The sequence below is a fragment of the Marmota monax genome, unplaced genomic scaffold (assembly GCF_021218885.2).
Source record: "Marmota monax isolate L192 unplaced genomic scaffold, Marmota_monax_Labrador192_F-V1.1 WCK01_AAM20220418_F8-fsc00057, whole genome shotgun sequence".
In the NCBI taxonomy this organism is placed as follows: Eukaryota; Metazoa; Chordata; class Mammalia; order Rodentia; family Sciuridae; genus Marmota; species Marmota monax.
The window spans coordinates 1,454,078-1,467,242 of record NW_026693933.1 but is presented as its reverse complement, the minus strand read 5'-3'; the positions used below and the strand labels follow the sequence as shown (position 1 = coordinate 1,467,242).

General features: G+C 34.6%; 1 protein-coding gene across 9 annotated transcripts in view; it reads left to right on the top strand.

Moving 5' to 3' along the window:
* Nucleotides 1-13,165, top strand: part of Dgkb (diacylglycerol kinase beta) — a 769,121-nt gene that overhangs the window by 61,588 nt on the left and 694,368 nt on the right. For 3 of the 9 annotated variants that reach the window (XM_058585322.1, XM_058585321.1, XM_058585315.1), the window contains exon 1: nt 11,269-11,674. The exons of 1 other annotated variant lie outside the window; for it this stretch is intronic. The gene's annotated coding sequence lies outside the window, so the exon portion shown is untranslated. Of the gene's footprint in view, nt 1-10,997; nt 11,159-11,267; nt 11,675-13,165 lie in introns of those variants that run through there. 5 more of the 9 variants (XM_046463657.2, XM_058585319.1, XM_058585316.1 and 2 more) reach the window with 4 other exon arrangements.

The window sequence follows — 13,165 nt, the reverse complement described above, 5'->3', positions numbered from 1 at the left end:
ATCTTTTCCATTAGCAATATTAATTATTTTAATATTTCCTATTTGTTTTTTGTTGTTGTTTGTCTGTTTTTTTTTTTTTTTTTGTGTGTGTGTAAAACCAAACAAATTGTATTTGGTAATGAAACTGAGGTTTCATTTCAGGCTTTAATGTGATCATTCATGTTAATATGGCTAGGAGCTCAGCTATGGCTAATGTTTACCATATTGTAGCTGCCAGAGGAAGGATTAAATTTCCTCTAGCTGCTTCCCTGTTATTTTTGGCTTTCTCAAAAATATCTTTCATAATTAGAGTCAGTCTGTTGCCCTCTCTTAGGTTTGTTTTTTATTGAGACAATAGGACACAATGGAGAGTGCCCAAGAGGTTTTCCTGTATTCCCCACTGTACACAAGTGAACATCCCTGGGTTACCACCTCTCAGTTTAGAGGTGGGGGTCCTTGGAACAGTTGAGGGAAGGATTACAGTTTCTTTCAAATCTATATCTATCTATCTATCTGTCTATCCACAGCCATCCCTCTCCTTCGAGGTCAGTCCTCTTCCTCAGTGGGGTAGCAGTGACTCTGAATTGTCAGTAGAAGCTTGATGGAGGTTTTGTCTAACCTGGGGGTGTAAGAGAAATCACTGGGGACAGAGTAACACAGCCTCAGACTGTAAAGGTATATCATGAGGCAGTGATTGCTAATTTCATCCATGACCAAGGCCCTCCAGGTGCTGCGGATTGTGTTTCAGGTGTGTGAATTGAGAACAATAGCTCCCCTTACTGCTTAGTGCTCCTTTCTGAGTCTCTACTTTGCTGCTGAGTCTCAATGATATGTTGATCTAGTTACCTCTTTTGTAACTCCAGATATGAAAGTGGTAGGTGTTAGGGAAGGTAACTTTCTATAATCTTATGATTACATCTCAGTGATTTTAGTGGATCTGTGTCCCTTGGCAGTGTGATCTTCATTGCATTTATTAACCTTTATTTTTCGTCTCATTATGTCAAACAAGAGCAGTAGATGAGACTGGAGTTCTCTGGTTGGCATTCTGTTAAGTCAGAGAAGGATCTGGCCAAGTATTTCCCTTGAAAGCAAGCTTTTGTTATAGAGAACATGGAGCATATTTTGAAATGGTCACTTTTGTTTGACATATTTCAAAACAATTTCCCCTTTTCCCCAAATCTTGAAGGAAGGGATTTTCCTCCCTTCACCGTGAGAAACTCGTGTGATCACATTTCAGTGTTACCACCACTTCCGGCTTCCACTGGTTTTTGCAGGGTACCCTAATCTCAGCTCGGACTCTCTGTATTTGCTTGTCTCTTTAGTTTGGGGGATGGTACTTTGCCTGTCAATTCAATTCTCTGATGGGTCTAAGAAAAATCATTGGTTTTCAATTTCTTTAGCTTTGTATCATTGTAAAGATGGGATGATACATTCCAAGCTCTTTGTATGTTTGAGACCTTACCATTTTTTTCATGGAGTAAGTCATCCTTGAAAGTTCTTCTCCAATGTCAACTATCCCAGGAAGAATGGTTATGTCATTTCCTTTCTACTTTTATTTATTTTGGTTTACCTTCTTTTTTCCTAACACTCTTATTATTGTAACCACTCTCTTCCTATGTAATCTTAGAATGGTTTGTCATATTCTATGTAGCTTTAGGTTCTTGATATTTGTGTTTATATTTGCTGTGCCTAGCATCATGTGCAGTACATAGGACACAATTTTCTAGGGCTAGGATAATAAATGTTTTGATGGGAACAATAGGAACTTTAAGAGGGATTTTCTAAGAAATGTAAAAAAAAAACAATAATTATAAAAAGTTACAATAATTACTAAGTATATAGGCGCTATGCAAGTTGACAGGATGGGCAAACCATGTTTTCAAGAGACAAAAAACATCCTGAGTGTGAAACAAAGACTTGCTGTGTGCTAGGCAAACCAAGGAAGGGTCACAGGGGCATCTGTCTTGAAAGACCTAGAAGACATCTGAAGTATGGTTGTGACAGAGCGTGAAGACACAGTAGCATGATGTGACATATGGTCCACTGTGCTAGAACAACTTGTAAAAGGCTGATGAGGCTGAGCTGAAAGCTGGCCAGAATCATATTTCTTGTTGAAGTAGACAGGAAGATCATCTGCTGTGAGAGGAAGGTTGAATTAAGTGAAATTCTTGAAAAGAACCACAAAGTCTGGAGGAAATGAGAAAGAAAATTACCTTCAACAAGTTAAATAAGGGGTAGTGATTTAAAACAATGAGGAACAACTTGAATGAAACATAGGCCAGGTTTTTTTTTGTTTAATAAAATATGAAAGATAGTCTGTTGGTAGGTCAGAGGTGGATATGCAAGGAGACTAAACATTCTGCAAGAGAGATAGAGGCTGGAACCACCATGACATCATGCAAATGACATAGGTAATAAAACAGACACCTTGACAAACTTCCTTTACAGTATGTAGCCTTGTTATTGGCATCTACTTAGTACTACCTGGGTGCAGCTAAGTAAAGAAACAATGATGAATGTTATGGTTGAATTGATATAACACTGAAAACTTTTCATTTTAGCTCCATTAGTACAGTTCTGGAGTCTCATGTAAACCATTCAACAGCCTCCTGCCCAATCCTACTGGTGTTTGTCTCTTTTTCTTCTAATATATTCTATCTACTGTGACTAGATAAATCACCCTAACCACTCCCCCAATGAACTCATTTTTCTGAGGAAAAGTCTCCATGTTTAACTGTGGTTTTGTCTAGTTGCTAATTTCTTATTACAAGTTAAACTGATTCTGGCAGTTGGCACAAAATTATACCATTTAACCCATATGAAATAGTTGATGGACTAAAATAAATCACCATGCTTCTGAACTTAGAAATACTAGGAAATAGTCCTATCTGGAGATCTAGATAGAAACATCTGAGGGTGTTGCTACTTGGAATCAGTCCATTCCAATAACTTAACATTGTTGGAGAAACTCAAATTGCTAGCGACAGAATCTGTCTTCTTAGATGGGACCCCTTGGCTTTGGGAGCATAGATGCCTTGATTTACATTCCAATGAAATTTTATGAAAACAACCAGTTTGTTATCAGGAAGGGGAATCGGACAATAAATAGATGGAAACAGAAGCTAAAACAAGTAAAAAACCATCAGAAGAGATGTGTTTTGAACATACTACAAACATATTAGCTGTTCATCAACCTCCTTTTTTTCTTGCATTGTATACTGTTTTAATGACATAATATTTCAACATGTTATTATGTAAACAAAATCACAAAATGCATGTTAGAAAATAATTTATTAAAGTAGTTGCCCTGGATTATTTTTATATTTCCAGTCTTTTATCTAGGTTGAATGAAACACAAAGTTGCTGCAGTTTGGCAGCCCTGGGTCATGGTACCTAGATGCTGGCCCTGTAGCATAAGGCACTCATAAGAATACCAGGTGAATAAACATAACTTTATCAGATGATATAGACTTGGAAAAAACAGTCTGTTTTTTGAAGAGAAAGAAAGGGAATAGATTCACCAACTGTTCCTGAATTGTCAGTTTAATTTAGACTTGGATAATTAATAGATCATTTGAACTTCAGTGACAACATGACAGATATTGTGTGAAGTGTTGGCACTATAGTGGTGAAGAAAATCCCCTTCAAATCCTATACCTTATAGATTTTAACAGTTAGTGAGATTGACAAATGTTCTTCCAAAATAATATACTGTATAATTAATTATTATCTCCACAAAAGAAGAATGAGAAAATATAAGTACTTGTACTATAACATCAGAAATTAAAATTTATAGTGCTTGGGATCAACTATTGAAAATGTTTTCAGCATTTGGACAGATCCTAACAAAAACACCCTTATTAATAATGTGATAATTCAGGTGACATTTCTTATTCCATACCCTTTTCAAAGAACTAAAGATAGTAAATAAGATAGGGCCCTTCTACTAGTGACTTTATAATGTATGTGGAGCCAGTTACAGAAAAACTGACGAGAAATGTTTGACCGCATGTGTACATTATAAAGCCCATATAGTTATTAAGCTTAGTGAATGGCTCTATACATTTATTTTATACTTTGGCATGAAGTATATCTGACACAAACTGTAAGTTGCACTAAACAAACACATGCTTAAAATACATAATAAAAAATGTAAGGAAGCTTGAATTTGGAGTGTAATGACATTAAATTGTCATTAAATTTTATGTTCCTGACATACATAAAATTGTATCTATTTGATTATATTAAATGGTGAGGTAGCATTCATCAAAAACCTACCTTCAGGTGATTCAAATCTGATACAAATTATTTCAAGAGTTGGTTATATCCTATACTGATTAATTATAGATTAATCAGCTACATTTTGAACACTTAAGTGATATTTTATCTGTTAGAACTTTAGAGTCAAAACAGAAGACCTGTTGAAAATATCACCTCTGGAGCCAGATCATGAAAAGCAGTCTTTGCCTTCCCTATATGTTGTAAGTCCTTGAATAAATTAAATTCTGGTGCCTCTGTTATTGCACCTGAAAACTGGAAGTAAAAATGGTATCTTTCTCATAAGATAGTTGTAATAAATGAAATAACATTTGTTTACTATAAATCTCTTTGAAACTAGCATAAAAATATTCTTTCTAAAAGTAAATATGTTTTGGTGGACAAAAAAATGAACATAAGGAAATGTGTTCTAGTCTTTTTAAAAAGTATTTTGGAAGAAATCTTTTCAATAAAGCATTATGACATCAAAGCTTCCCATGATTATCACAATGGATAACAATTTTCCCCTCACAGTTTTGACATCAATTCCTATTGATGTAAAAGTGCTTACGTACAATGTTTCACAAGACTATTTAACCTCAAAAGCCATTTTTAGATAAATCACCCAGGGAAAATACGATCTTTCAATTCAGGTCATGAAAACTGAGAAAAGAAGTGACTGATTTAAAAAAATACACATATTTACTCATTGTTTTAATTATGCAATTCTTATTTTGCAAAATGATATGTAATAAAGATCATTGGAGGATTTAATTTTCTGTACAAGAAAACTTACTTTTAAGTATTGGGCTAGGTCTATTCATAACTATATTTAAAACCTAAAGTGAAAAATATATTTATTTCCATCTCTACAAAATAATTCCTCTTCAGAATCCTCCAAGAAGATCTATGAAGCTGAGTCCCAGTAATATAATGTATATATGATATTGGGTGTTGATAAGGATAAAGAGGTTATAAATAGCATTGCACAAAACAACCCCTCTTTCAGACAGTTTTTCTTTATGCTAAGTTTTTTGAGAATTTGACATTTTAAAATATGGTTACAATATGCAGGAAGAAATTATTCACTGTGGGATGAAATGAATTGGCTTTAACAGCCAGAGCTATCTGGGCTGTGTGGGTCACATACATGATTAAGCTTTTGCTCCTTCAACTCTTCAAACTCAAGGCAGAGAAATTGTACAAAAGAAAGCTATCATAAAGAACATTAGAGTTCAATTTTTTAAGATGTTTAATTGAGGTTTAGAATGAGCTTTTCTATTTTACAAACATATTTTTTTATTCTAATATCCGTATTTATCTCCAGCTAGTAGACTGAGAAGGTTATGCATCCTCAGATACTCAAACTACTTTCAAGGACAAATACTACACAGATGGCTGATTTTATAACAGTAAAGATAATGATAATGAATTTTGTCATTTTTTTACTATCATATTACATCTATCTTTTCAACAAAGTTTTCTGTAAAATTACCCCCAAATCAATGTATACATATCTCCACTTTTAATGCATATTGTATGTGGCTATCATTACTGTTGCAAATTTTTAGACCCACCCTTCTAAAGTTATAGAAATCTAAGTTTCAGTTTAATAAAATTGTAATAAAAAGCTATTCAAGTCCAAACCTTAAAAAAATTCGCATTTTTCTTAAAGTATTTTTCTTTCACTGTAAACACTATAAATAATATTTAACCATTAAAGTAGCTTAAGCTAAAGTATCTATTTGCTTGAAATATATGCATGGTGTTTTATAAATTTAGGTATTGAATGGAGGTTACCCGTTCTCTTTAAAAAATGGTATTTAAAATGATTGGTTTGATTCTACTTATCAGTGCAATTGAAACTATTTTAAGTGCCTTCCTTTTATACGGCTTTGTGCAAAAATGTATATAATTTGGCCTCAAGAACAAGTAGAATACAAATAAATGATGTCCAGAGTATTAAGGAGATTGATGGGATGTCCTTCAAGGTTAGAGTGAGCACAGAAATAATTATAATCTACATATCTAGATTTCTAAGAAAGAATCAGAAAAACCACTACAAAATATGTATGCCTTATCTTTTTGTAAACCATTGGTCTAAATAATAAAGTAAGGTCATGCACTATAAAATATGGGCATTTTCAGTAACTGTGTGTGGATGACCATTGCTAAATCAATTATACTGTATTCTACATCCATCTTTGAGACAGCCAAATAGATGGCTGGGCTGTATTACAGCCTGCTAATTTCCAACCTAAAACTTCAACTGCAAAATTACAACTCTATCGTAGGTTTCCTATTTTGTCCTCTAAATTGTCTTCTGCGTTTTTCGTGGTTCCTTTATTATGTGTGTAGCTTAGGACTTCTTATACTGTCAGAGCCTAAGAAAGTTTAACTAAACAACTTCTTCACTAATTTGTGTATTTATCACTGCTCAGTTGTGCTGCTTTAAAACACCAGTTAGGTAACAGAAAGAATTCTTTGACTTTAAATATTGCTTCCTCCTACCTCAGCAAGATGTTCGCTGCCCCTAAGTGAATCATTTAGATTCAGCTATCTCCATTCAGTTACAAATTTGGTTACAAATAAACAAATGTAAAATAATTTGAGTTATGTAATTAAACACTAACCTTAGAAATTATGGTTCTGAGAAAGAATTGGCAGTAGTCATGAAAATGGCTATTCTAGGTGTGCTTATGAGTGTGTTCATTTGCACACACATTCACAACCCTACTAGGTGCTGAGCTGTGGGCTTCTCCTGCACTGTATTCTTCCTGGATTTTCACAACCACTCTACAGTATAGTGACTATCATTATCCTCAGTTTATAGGTAAGAAACTGAGGTGTGGAGAAGATAATTGTCCCAAGGTCTTCAGCTAGTTATTTACCTAGCTAGGAGTAAGTGTATCTGTTATGTGCCAAAGCCTGGGTTCAGCAGACTGGTAAGATGGCCTCTCCAGCAAAAAGCCACAGTGATATACTTTGTTAATTTCCTCTTCTATAAAAGATGAAAATTGAATTAGGTAAAGTCTAAGGGCCTATCCAAGTCCAATATATTATGATGATTATTCTTTTTAAAAGGAGTGAAATAAAATCATGCCTTTTCTGGGTCTCCCCTAGCCTTGTAACCTACATTCAGTGATTCATAGATTTGAAACCAGTGGAAAAGTCCCCATGTGACAGTTTATTCATCTATTCAATTTAGGAAGTAGTTCTTTTTTAAAAAAATCATACAAATAAAAGTTATTAAGGATTTAAATCATGTTATCATAAATCTGAATGATTTGACTTTTCTGAAACATAAACATTCTTAATTTTAATTAACAATTTTTATTTATGAGACAATATGTCCTTTAAAAGCAGATGTTATGACTAATTGAACTGTTTCTTCATACTTTTGAGAGAAATAGATGGCCAATGTTTGTTGAATAAAATTAATATGACAAGGTAATTCTTCTCCTTTTTAATTCTTTTTAGTTATACATGACAGTAGAATTCATTTTGAAATAATTATAAAAGCATGGAATGTATATTGTTCTAATTCAGTCCCTACTACCTCCCCTTTCCCTCCTCCCTTCCCTCTACTGATCTTTTTACCATTTACTTATTGTTGCTGTTTAAAATTAATTTCTTGTAGATATATGCAATTGTCAAGGTGATTCTTAAGCATTTGTTTACATAAAGGGCTGATTAAAAATAAATTTCTATCTTCTGGAATTTTAAATTAAAAATTTATCTACTGAAAGTAACATACTTCATTATATAAGCTATTTCTCATCATTTGTTTAAAGAATCACATTATTGAGAGTGATAAAAGGTCTATAAAAGTCTCTAACATTTTTTGGAACTCTTACATAAGTATGCAACAACCTATTTCTTTATGCTTCTAAACTAGTCTCCACAAGACTAGATCCAGATTGGCAAGTCAAAGAAGGGGGATAAGGGAGAGCTGTAAATTTCTTAAAGATTAAGAAGGTCCTTGATGTAACTGGTTTGCAAAATGATCAGGATATGAGATTATAGGAAATTTTATTGATTGCATTTGGAGAGTGGAAACCCACTCTGGAGCAGTATTGAGAATAGGCATTTATCATGCAATTTTGTGTAGTTTGTGAGGGATGGACCTGAAAGGATGCTTCAAGATGTTGGTAAGTGTGCCACTTTCCTACAGTGCCACAGTTACTTAACAGCTGAATTAAGACAGGAAGACAGCAAACAACTTTTTTCCCAGCTCAGTTATCTTCCCAATGCCCCAAACTCATATTATCTCCTTATTCACTAATATATTAAAAAAAAAAAAAAAAAAAAAAAAACTAATGTGCACATACTATTCTAAGCACTTTGGTAGATGCTAGAGCTAAATGAGTGAACTACACAAACATGGCTTTTGTAGACATTGCAAACTTTTGGCTTTTTCTCTAGTAAAGGAGTAGCATTAATAATTTAGTTTGGGAAAACATTTGTTGATGATGAAAGAGATTTAGATAAAAATTAAGATTATTTCTATCTTTACTTAAAGTGTTGCTTTTTTAAATTAATGAGTATTTATAGAGCAAGTTCATTTTTTCTACCACTTTTTTTTTAAAAAAATGATCAATTATATAAATATCACAGTAGAATTTTCTCTAAATGAAGTTTTGGGGGTAGAGAAGCATCTTAAACAAATGGACAAGGAATCAAAAGCAGCAATTTATAAATTCTCCCCCAAGATAGAAATCCTGAATTATAACAGTCAGGAATTAAGGATCGGTCTTCAAATGAAGATCATTTTCTTCATTACCAAATCTTGTAATTTTGTCAATAAGACTGTTTTTCTTTTCTTTAATTCTCAGTAATGCTATGAGCATTTTTTAACAAGTCCATTTAATTAGTGTTAGATAGATTTGTTTAAAAAAATTACCAATAATCTCAATATCTTGTGTTTATTTCTCTACCCAGACTGAATGCTTAGCCTCCTTCCCTTTTTATAATAAAAATATCTAATACATTTTGTCTCTTAAGAATGTTCAAGTGTTTTTTCCTAAATATGTTGAATTTCAAAATAGGGATAAAGGTAACTACAAAAACTAAAATGGTAAAGTATGAAAAAAAACCCTGCTAAACTATGAAATTTGTGATCCTGATAGTGTTCCTTCCTGAGAAAGGAGTTTGAGGGCCAGAATAAGCTCAAAGTCACACCACTTGCCCTTGGCTTTATGTACCATAATGTATTTCTAGGTGGTAGAAACTACTTTCTTACAATGCAGTGGATTGAAGTACAAAAATAAGATGTTAGTTTTCAGATTTTTAATATTAATTGTGCTTCATATAATAATTATTTAATAGACAAAGCATAAATGGCAAAAATGTGTGGCATGTTTTATTAGAATTTTGACATTTAAAAAATTCTGGATACTTTTTGCTCTTAGGATATATGATTTTTAAAACAAAATGTTAACCTATGGCATCTTCTGTCATTATAGTTGTTTTGGCAAATTTATTTATTGGATGATTGAAAGATGCTTTGTTCATTGATTGGTCTTTGTAGTTTTCTTATATAAACAAATCAGGAGATGTATTAATCTTTTGGGGTTCTTTTTCTTCCATTTGGTTTCTTGTTATATTTCCAGGGATTTCTTCTTTCTGTAGTCTCCGCTGTCTGAATTAACCCTGATTATAGGAACCCTCATGTCAGGGAAAATATATGACAAACATGAAAGTACTCAAAGCAAGGCAGAAATAATTGAAGGTGTACATAAGGAATAAAATCAAAAGGAATTAAGCTTATTTTTAGCTCAGACAGCTGAAGGATGAAAGTAGATTAGAAATATTAAGTGGTACTTAGTAATGGTTTTTCATGATGAACCAATCTACAGAAAAACTGTGAAAATAAATCATTGCTAGAGTAAATGACGTCAGGTATCAAGATGCATCCTGGACTTCAGAGGAATTAGAATGTCTTTAACATGTACATTCCGCTAAATATCACCTTAAGTGAGAATATATTGAAATAAATGAGGGCAGAAAATAAGTAACCAACAACCAGAGAGAGAGAGAGCCCATAAACAAAAGTAACAAGTAGATTTCAGTAGAATTTATAGTTGATGGGGCAATATTAATGCATCAAAATCACAGTGTGTGGGGAAGCTGAGAACCCCCAATGGACACATGCATCAATGTAACCTGCACTGAGACAGTTAAGCACTCTCTTTAACTATCAGGGTTTGCACATATTCTATCAGATAACCTGATTATTGACTGGCCTACATTTTTAGTATCCGATGCCTTATTTTACACTCATGGCTGAAAATCATCATTTTTATGTGTGTCCTGATTGGTTATGTATATATACATTTTCCATCTTAATGAATGTCTAGTTTATCCTTATTCATCCTTCAGTCATCTGCTCCTGGGTTACCAAGCTGGAATGTAGTAATAGTGTGCGCAGCTACCACAATTCATAGACGTGGATTAGGCAGGTGGTTGCTGAACAATGACCCATCAAAGACTACATACTCTGTAGAAAGAGGGGAGACAGGTATCAGGTTTCTCATGGGAGGGGAGATATACACTGAACGGTAGTAATTGCAGTGAATTCAGTTTAATGTCTCAATAACAGTCACTCATACCTGTACAGTCTCCTCCCCTGTCTAATAACTCAACCAGCAGTTAAACAGCTGTGAAGCCCTGTCTCCCTGATTTTCCCCTGTGCTCCAACAGCAATAGTAGCAACAGCAGCAGCAGCCAGAGATAGGCAGGGCTGTTGCTTGCAGCCGCGCAGATTGCCTCCTCCTCACTGCATGCGCGCACGCACACACACACACACACACACACGCACACTGAACAGACTTCCAATATCAAGGCGTCTTTGATAAAAATCAAGGGATGAAAAGAGATGAAAGAAGAGCGTTAGTCATGGACAACAGGTATTTCCAATCTGGTAAATTCAGTGTTCTTGATGCTTATTGGCATGGATAATAAAATAATCTTTTGCCATACCTAGCCTGAGTGGGAGAGGAGGTCGTGGTGGAGGAGGGTGAAGTGGGAGGAGTGAGATTTGGGGAAGAGGGACGCCAAAATTGACTTTCAAGCTCCGGAAACCTACGTCTTTCATGTCTTTCAACCTCCGCTGTTTTTGAGTTGCAAATGATCAGGGACTGGTGGACTGCAGGCAGCCGGTGCTGTTGCCTGGAAGTAGATTTCCATCTTTTCCGACACTAGTTTGAAGGGGCAGTGTGTTCTGGAAGCGGGTGGCAGTAGGGAGGAGGATGCTGTGAGCAGAGTTCTTTAGCTCCACTCCTCAGGGGAAGCCGAGCTGTGGGAGAGCCTTCTTACTGAGCGGACGGCGTGTGAATTGGAAAGGATCCTGAGAGCTGGCGGGTCCCAGTTCCTCTCCGGAAAAGCAGTCGCTCTCCCTTTCGGAGATGCGCCTAACCTTCGCCTGCATCACACTGCAGTAAGTTAAACTGGACACGGTTGGCAATTTGAGTGGCTTCTGAGTATGGAGTGCGGGGGAAGGGAAGCTGAAAAGAAATGGAGAGGAAAGTTAGAAAAACATAGCTTTGAATTTTCCCATGCAATGTGCAATCATTCGGTTTGTCTCCCTGACTCCTGTCCTAGTTACGCTGTGGTCGTGTTACTCAGTTATTTGCACTGCTGATTGCTAGTTAGGTCTGCAGAAAGTGCCCGGTTTGTTGTGATTTTAAGCAACAAAGCTGGTAGATGTGTTCTAGATTTAATTCCAAAGTGGTCTGCTGAAAGTTACTGATGAGATGGCAGCTTGCCTTAAAAAAATAAATCAGCAAAGGGGCTGGTTTAGAATTCCAAATGCTCTAGTTAATTGTTGTAAGTTTCACTCCTGATTTATTTCCTAAACATAAAACAAGCAGACAAAACAAAAATGTCTTTGATTTACCTTATTAAATTAAGAAAGAAAAAGAAATGTGAACTCAGCCTCTGGGTTACTGCTAGGCAACAACCTAAGGGGCACTGGTAATATGATCACATTCAAATATTCTTTAGTGGGTGGCATGCAGAGAGTTTCCCCAGTTTCTTATTGCTGCAGTAATCTCCACTTGTTCAACAGTATCTTCCTTGTGATTTCACAGTGGTGATTTTTACATAGATGGCTCTATACTTAGAAACTAAGCAGCATTGTGTTCACTGGCAGAAAATGAAGCCTTAAAAAAAACTTTTAAAAAACAACTTAAACTCAAATTGCAGATAACCAACTCTTTTAAAAATAGGTCAGTAAGGGCCAGCCCATTGTAAACCAAATGCCCAAATAAGCATGAATGCAGGCAGAACACTAAAGGTCTTTTTTCTAAAAGAGAAACTAGGAATTATTAATCTAAAAATGTTGAAGTGTCTAGCCAGGCCCTCTCATAGATTATAATTTTATAATGGTGAAAAGAAAAACAAAAAGAAAAAGAAAAAGAAAAGAAAATGAGTCCCTCAAGTGAAAGCATATGGTACACAAAAAAGTTATATTTAATTGGAGGATCATTGGAGAAATTTCTGTATTACTACATCTTTCTCCAAGAAAGATTAATGTAAATTAGAAAGTACCGAAAACAGAATTCAGGATTTTAAACTGGATGTTCCTATAAAGTAGCATAAACTCTATAGGTTAAGGTGGTTACAAACTTTTGAAATAACTCTTGTGAAATGCATAATAATTCTGAAAACCTCTGCCATGAGAAAAGAGGAAATTAAGGCCTACTCTTATCCTATTATTTAAATTTTAAATTGTATTATACTTTCTTTAATCCACCTAATCTTCATTAGTTTGCTAAAAATAAAATATGTCCAGGATGTAATTTAAATTGTTTAGTCTAATTAGCTGCTCATCCTGTCGATCTCTAGATACAAAGCTTTACTTAGTACTTTTGGCATTGTATTGTTGTAGTATCCATTCCACACATGAAATTTCTCTCTGCATAAACAT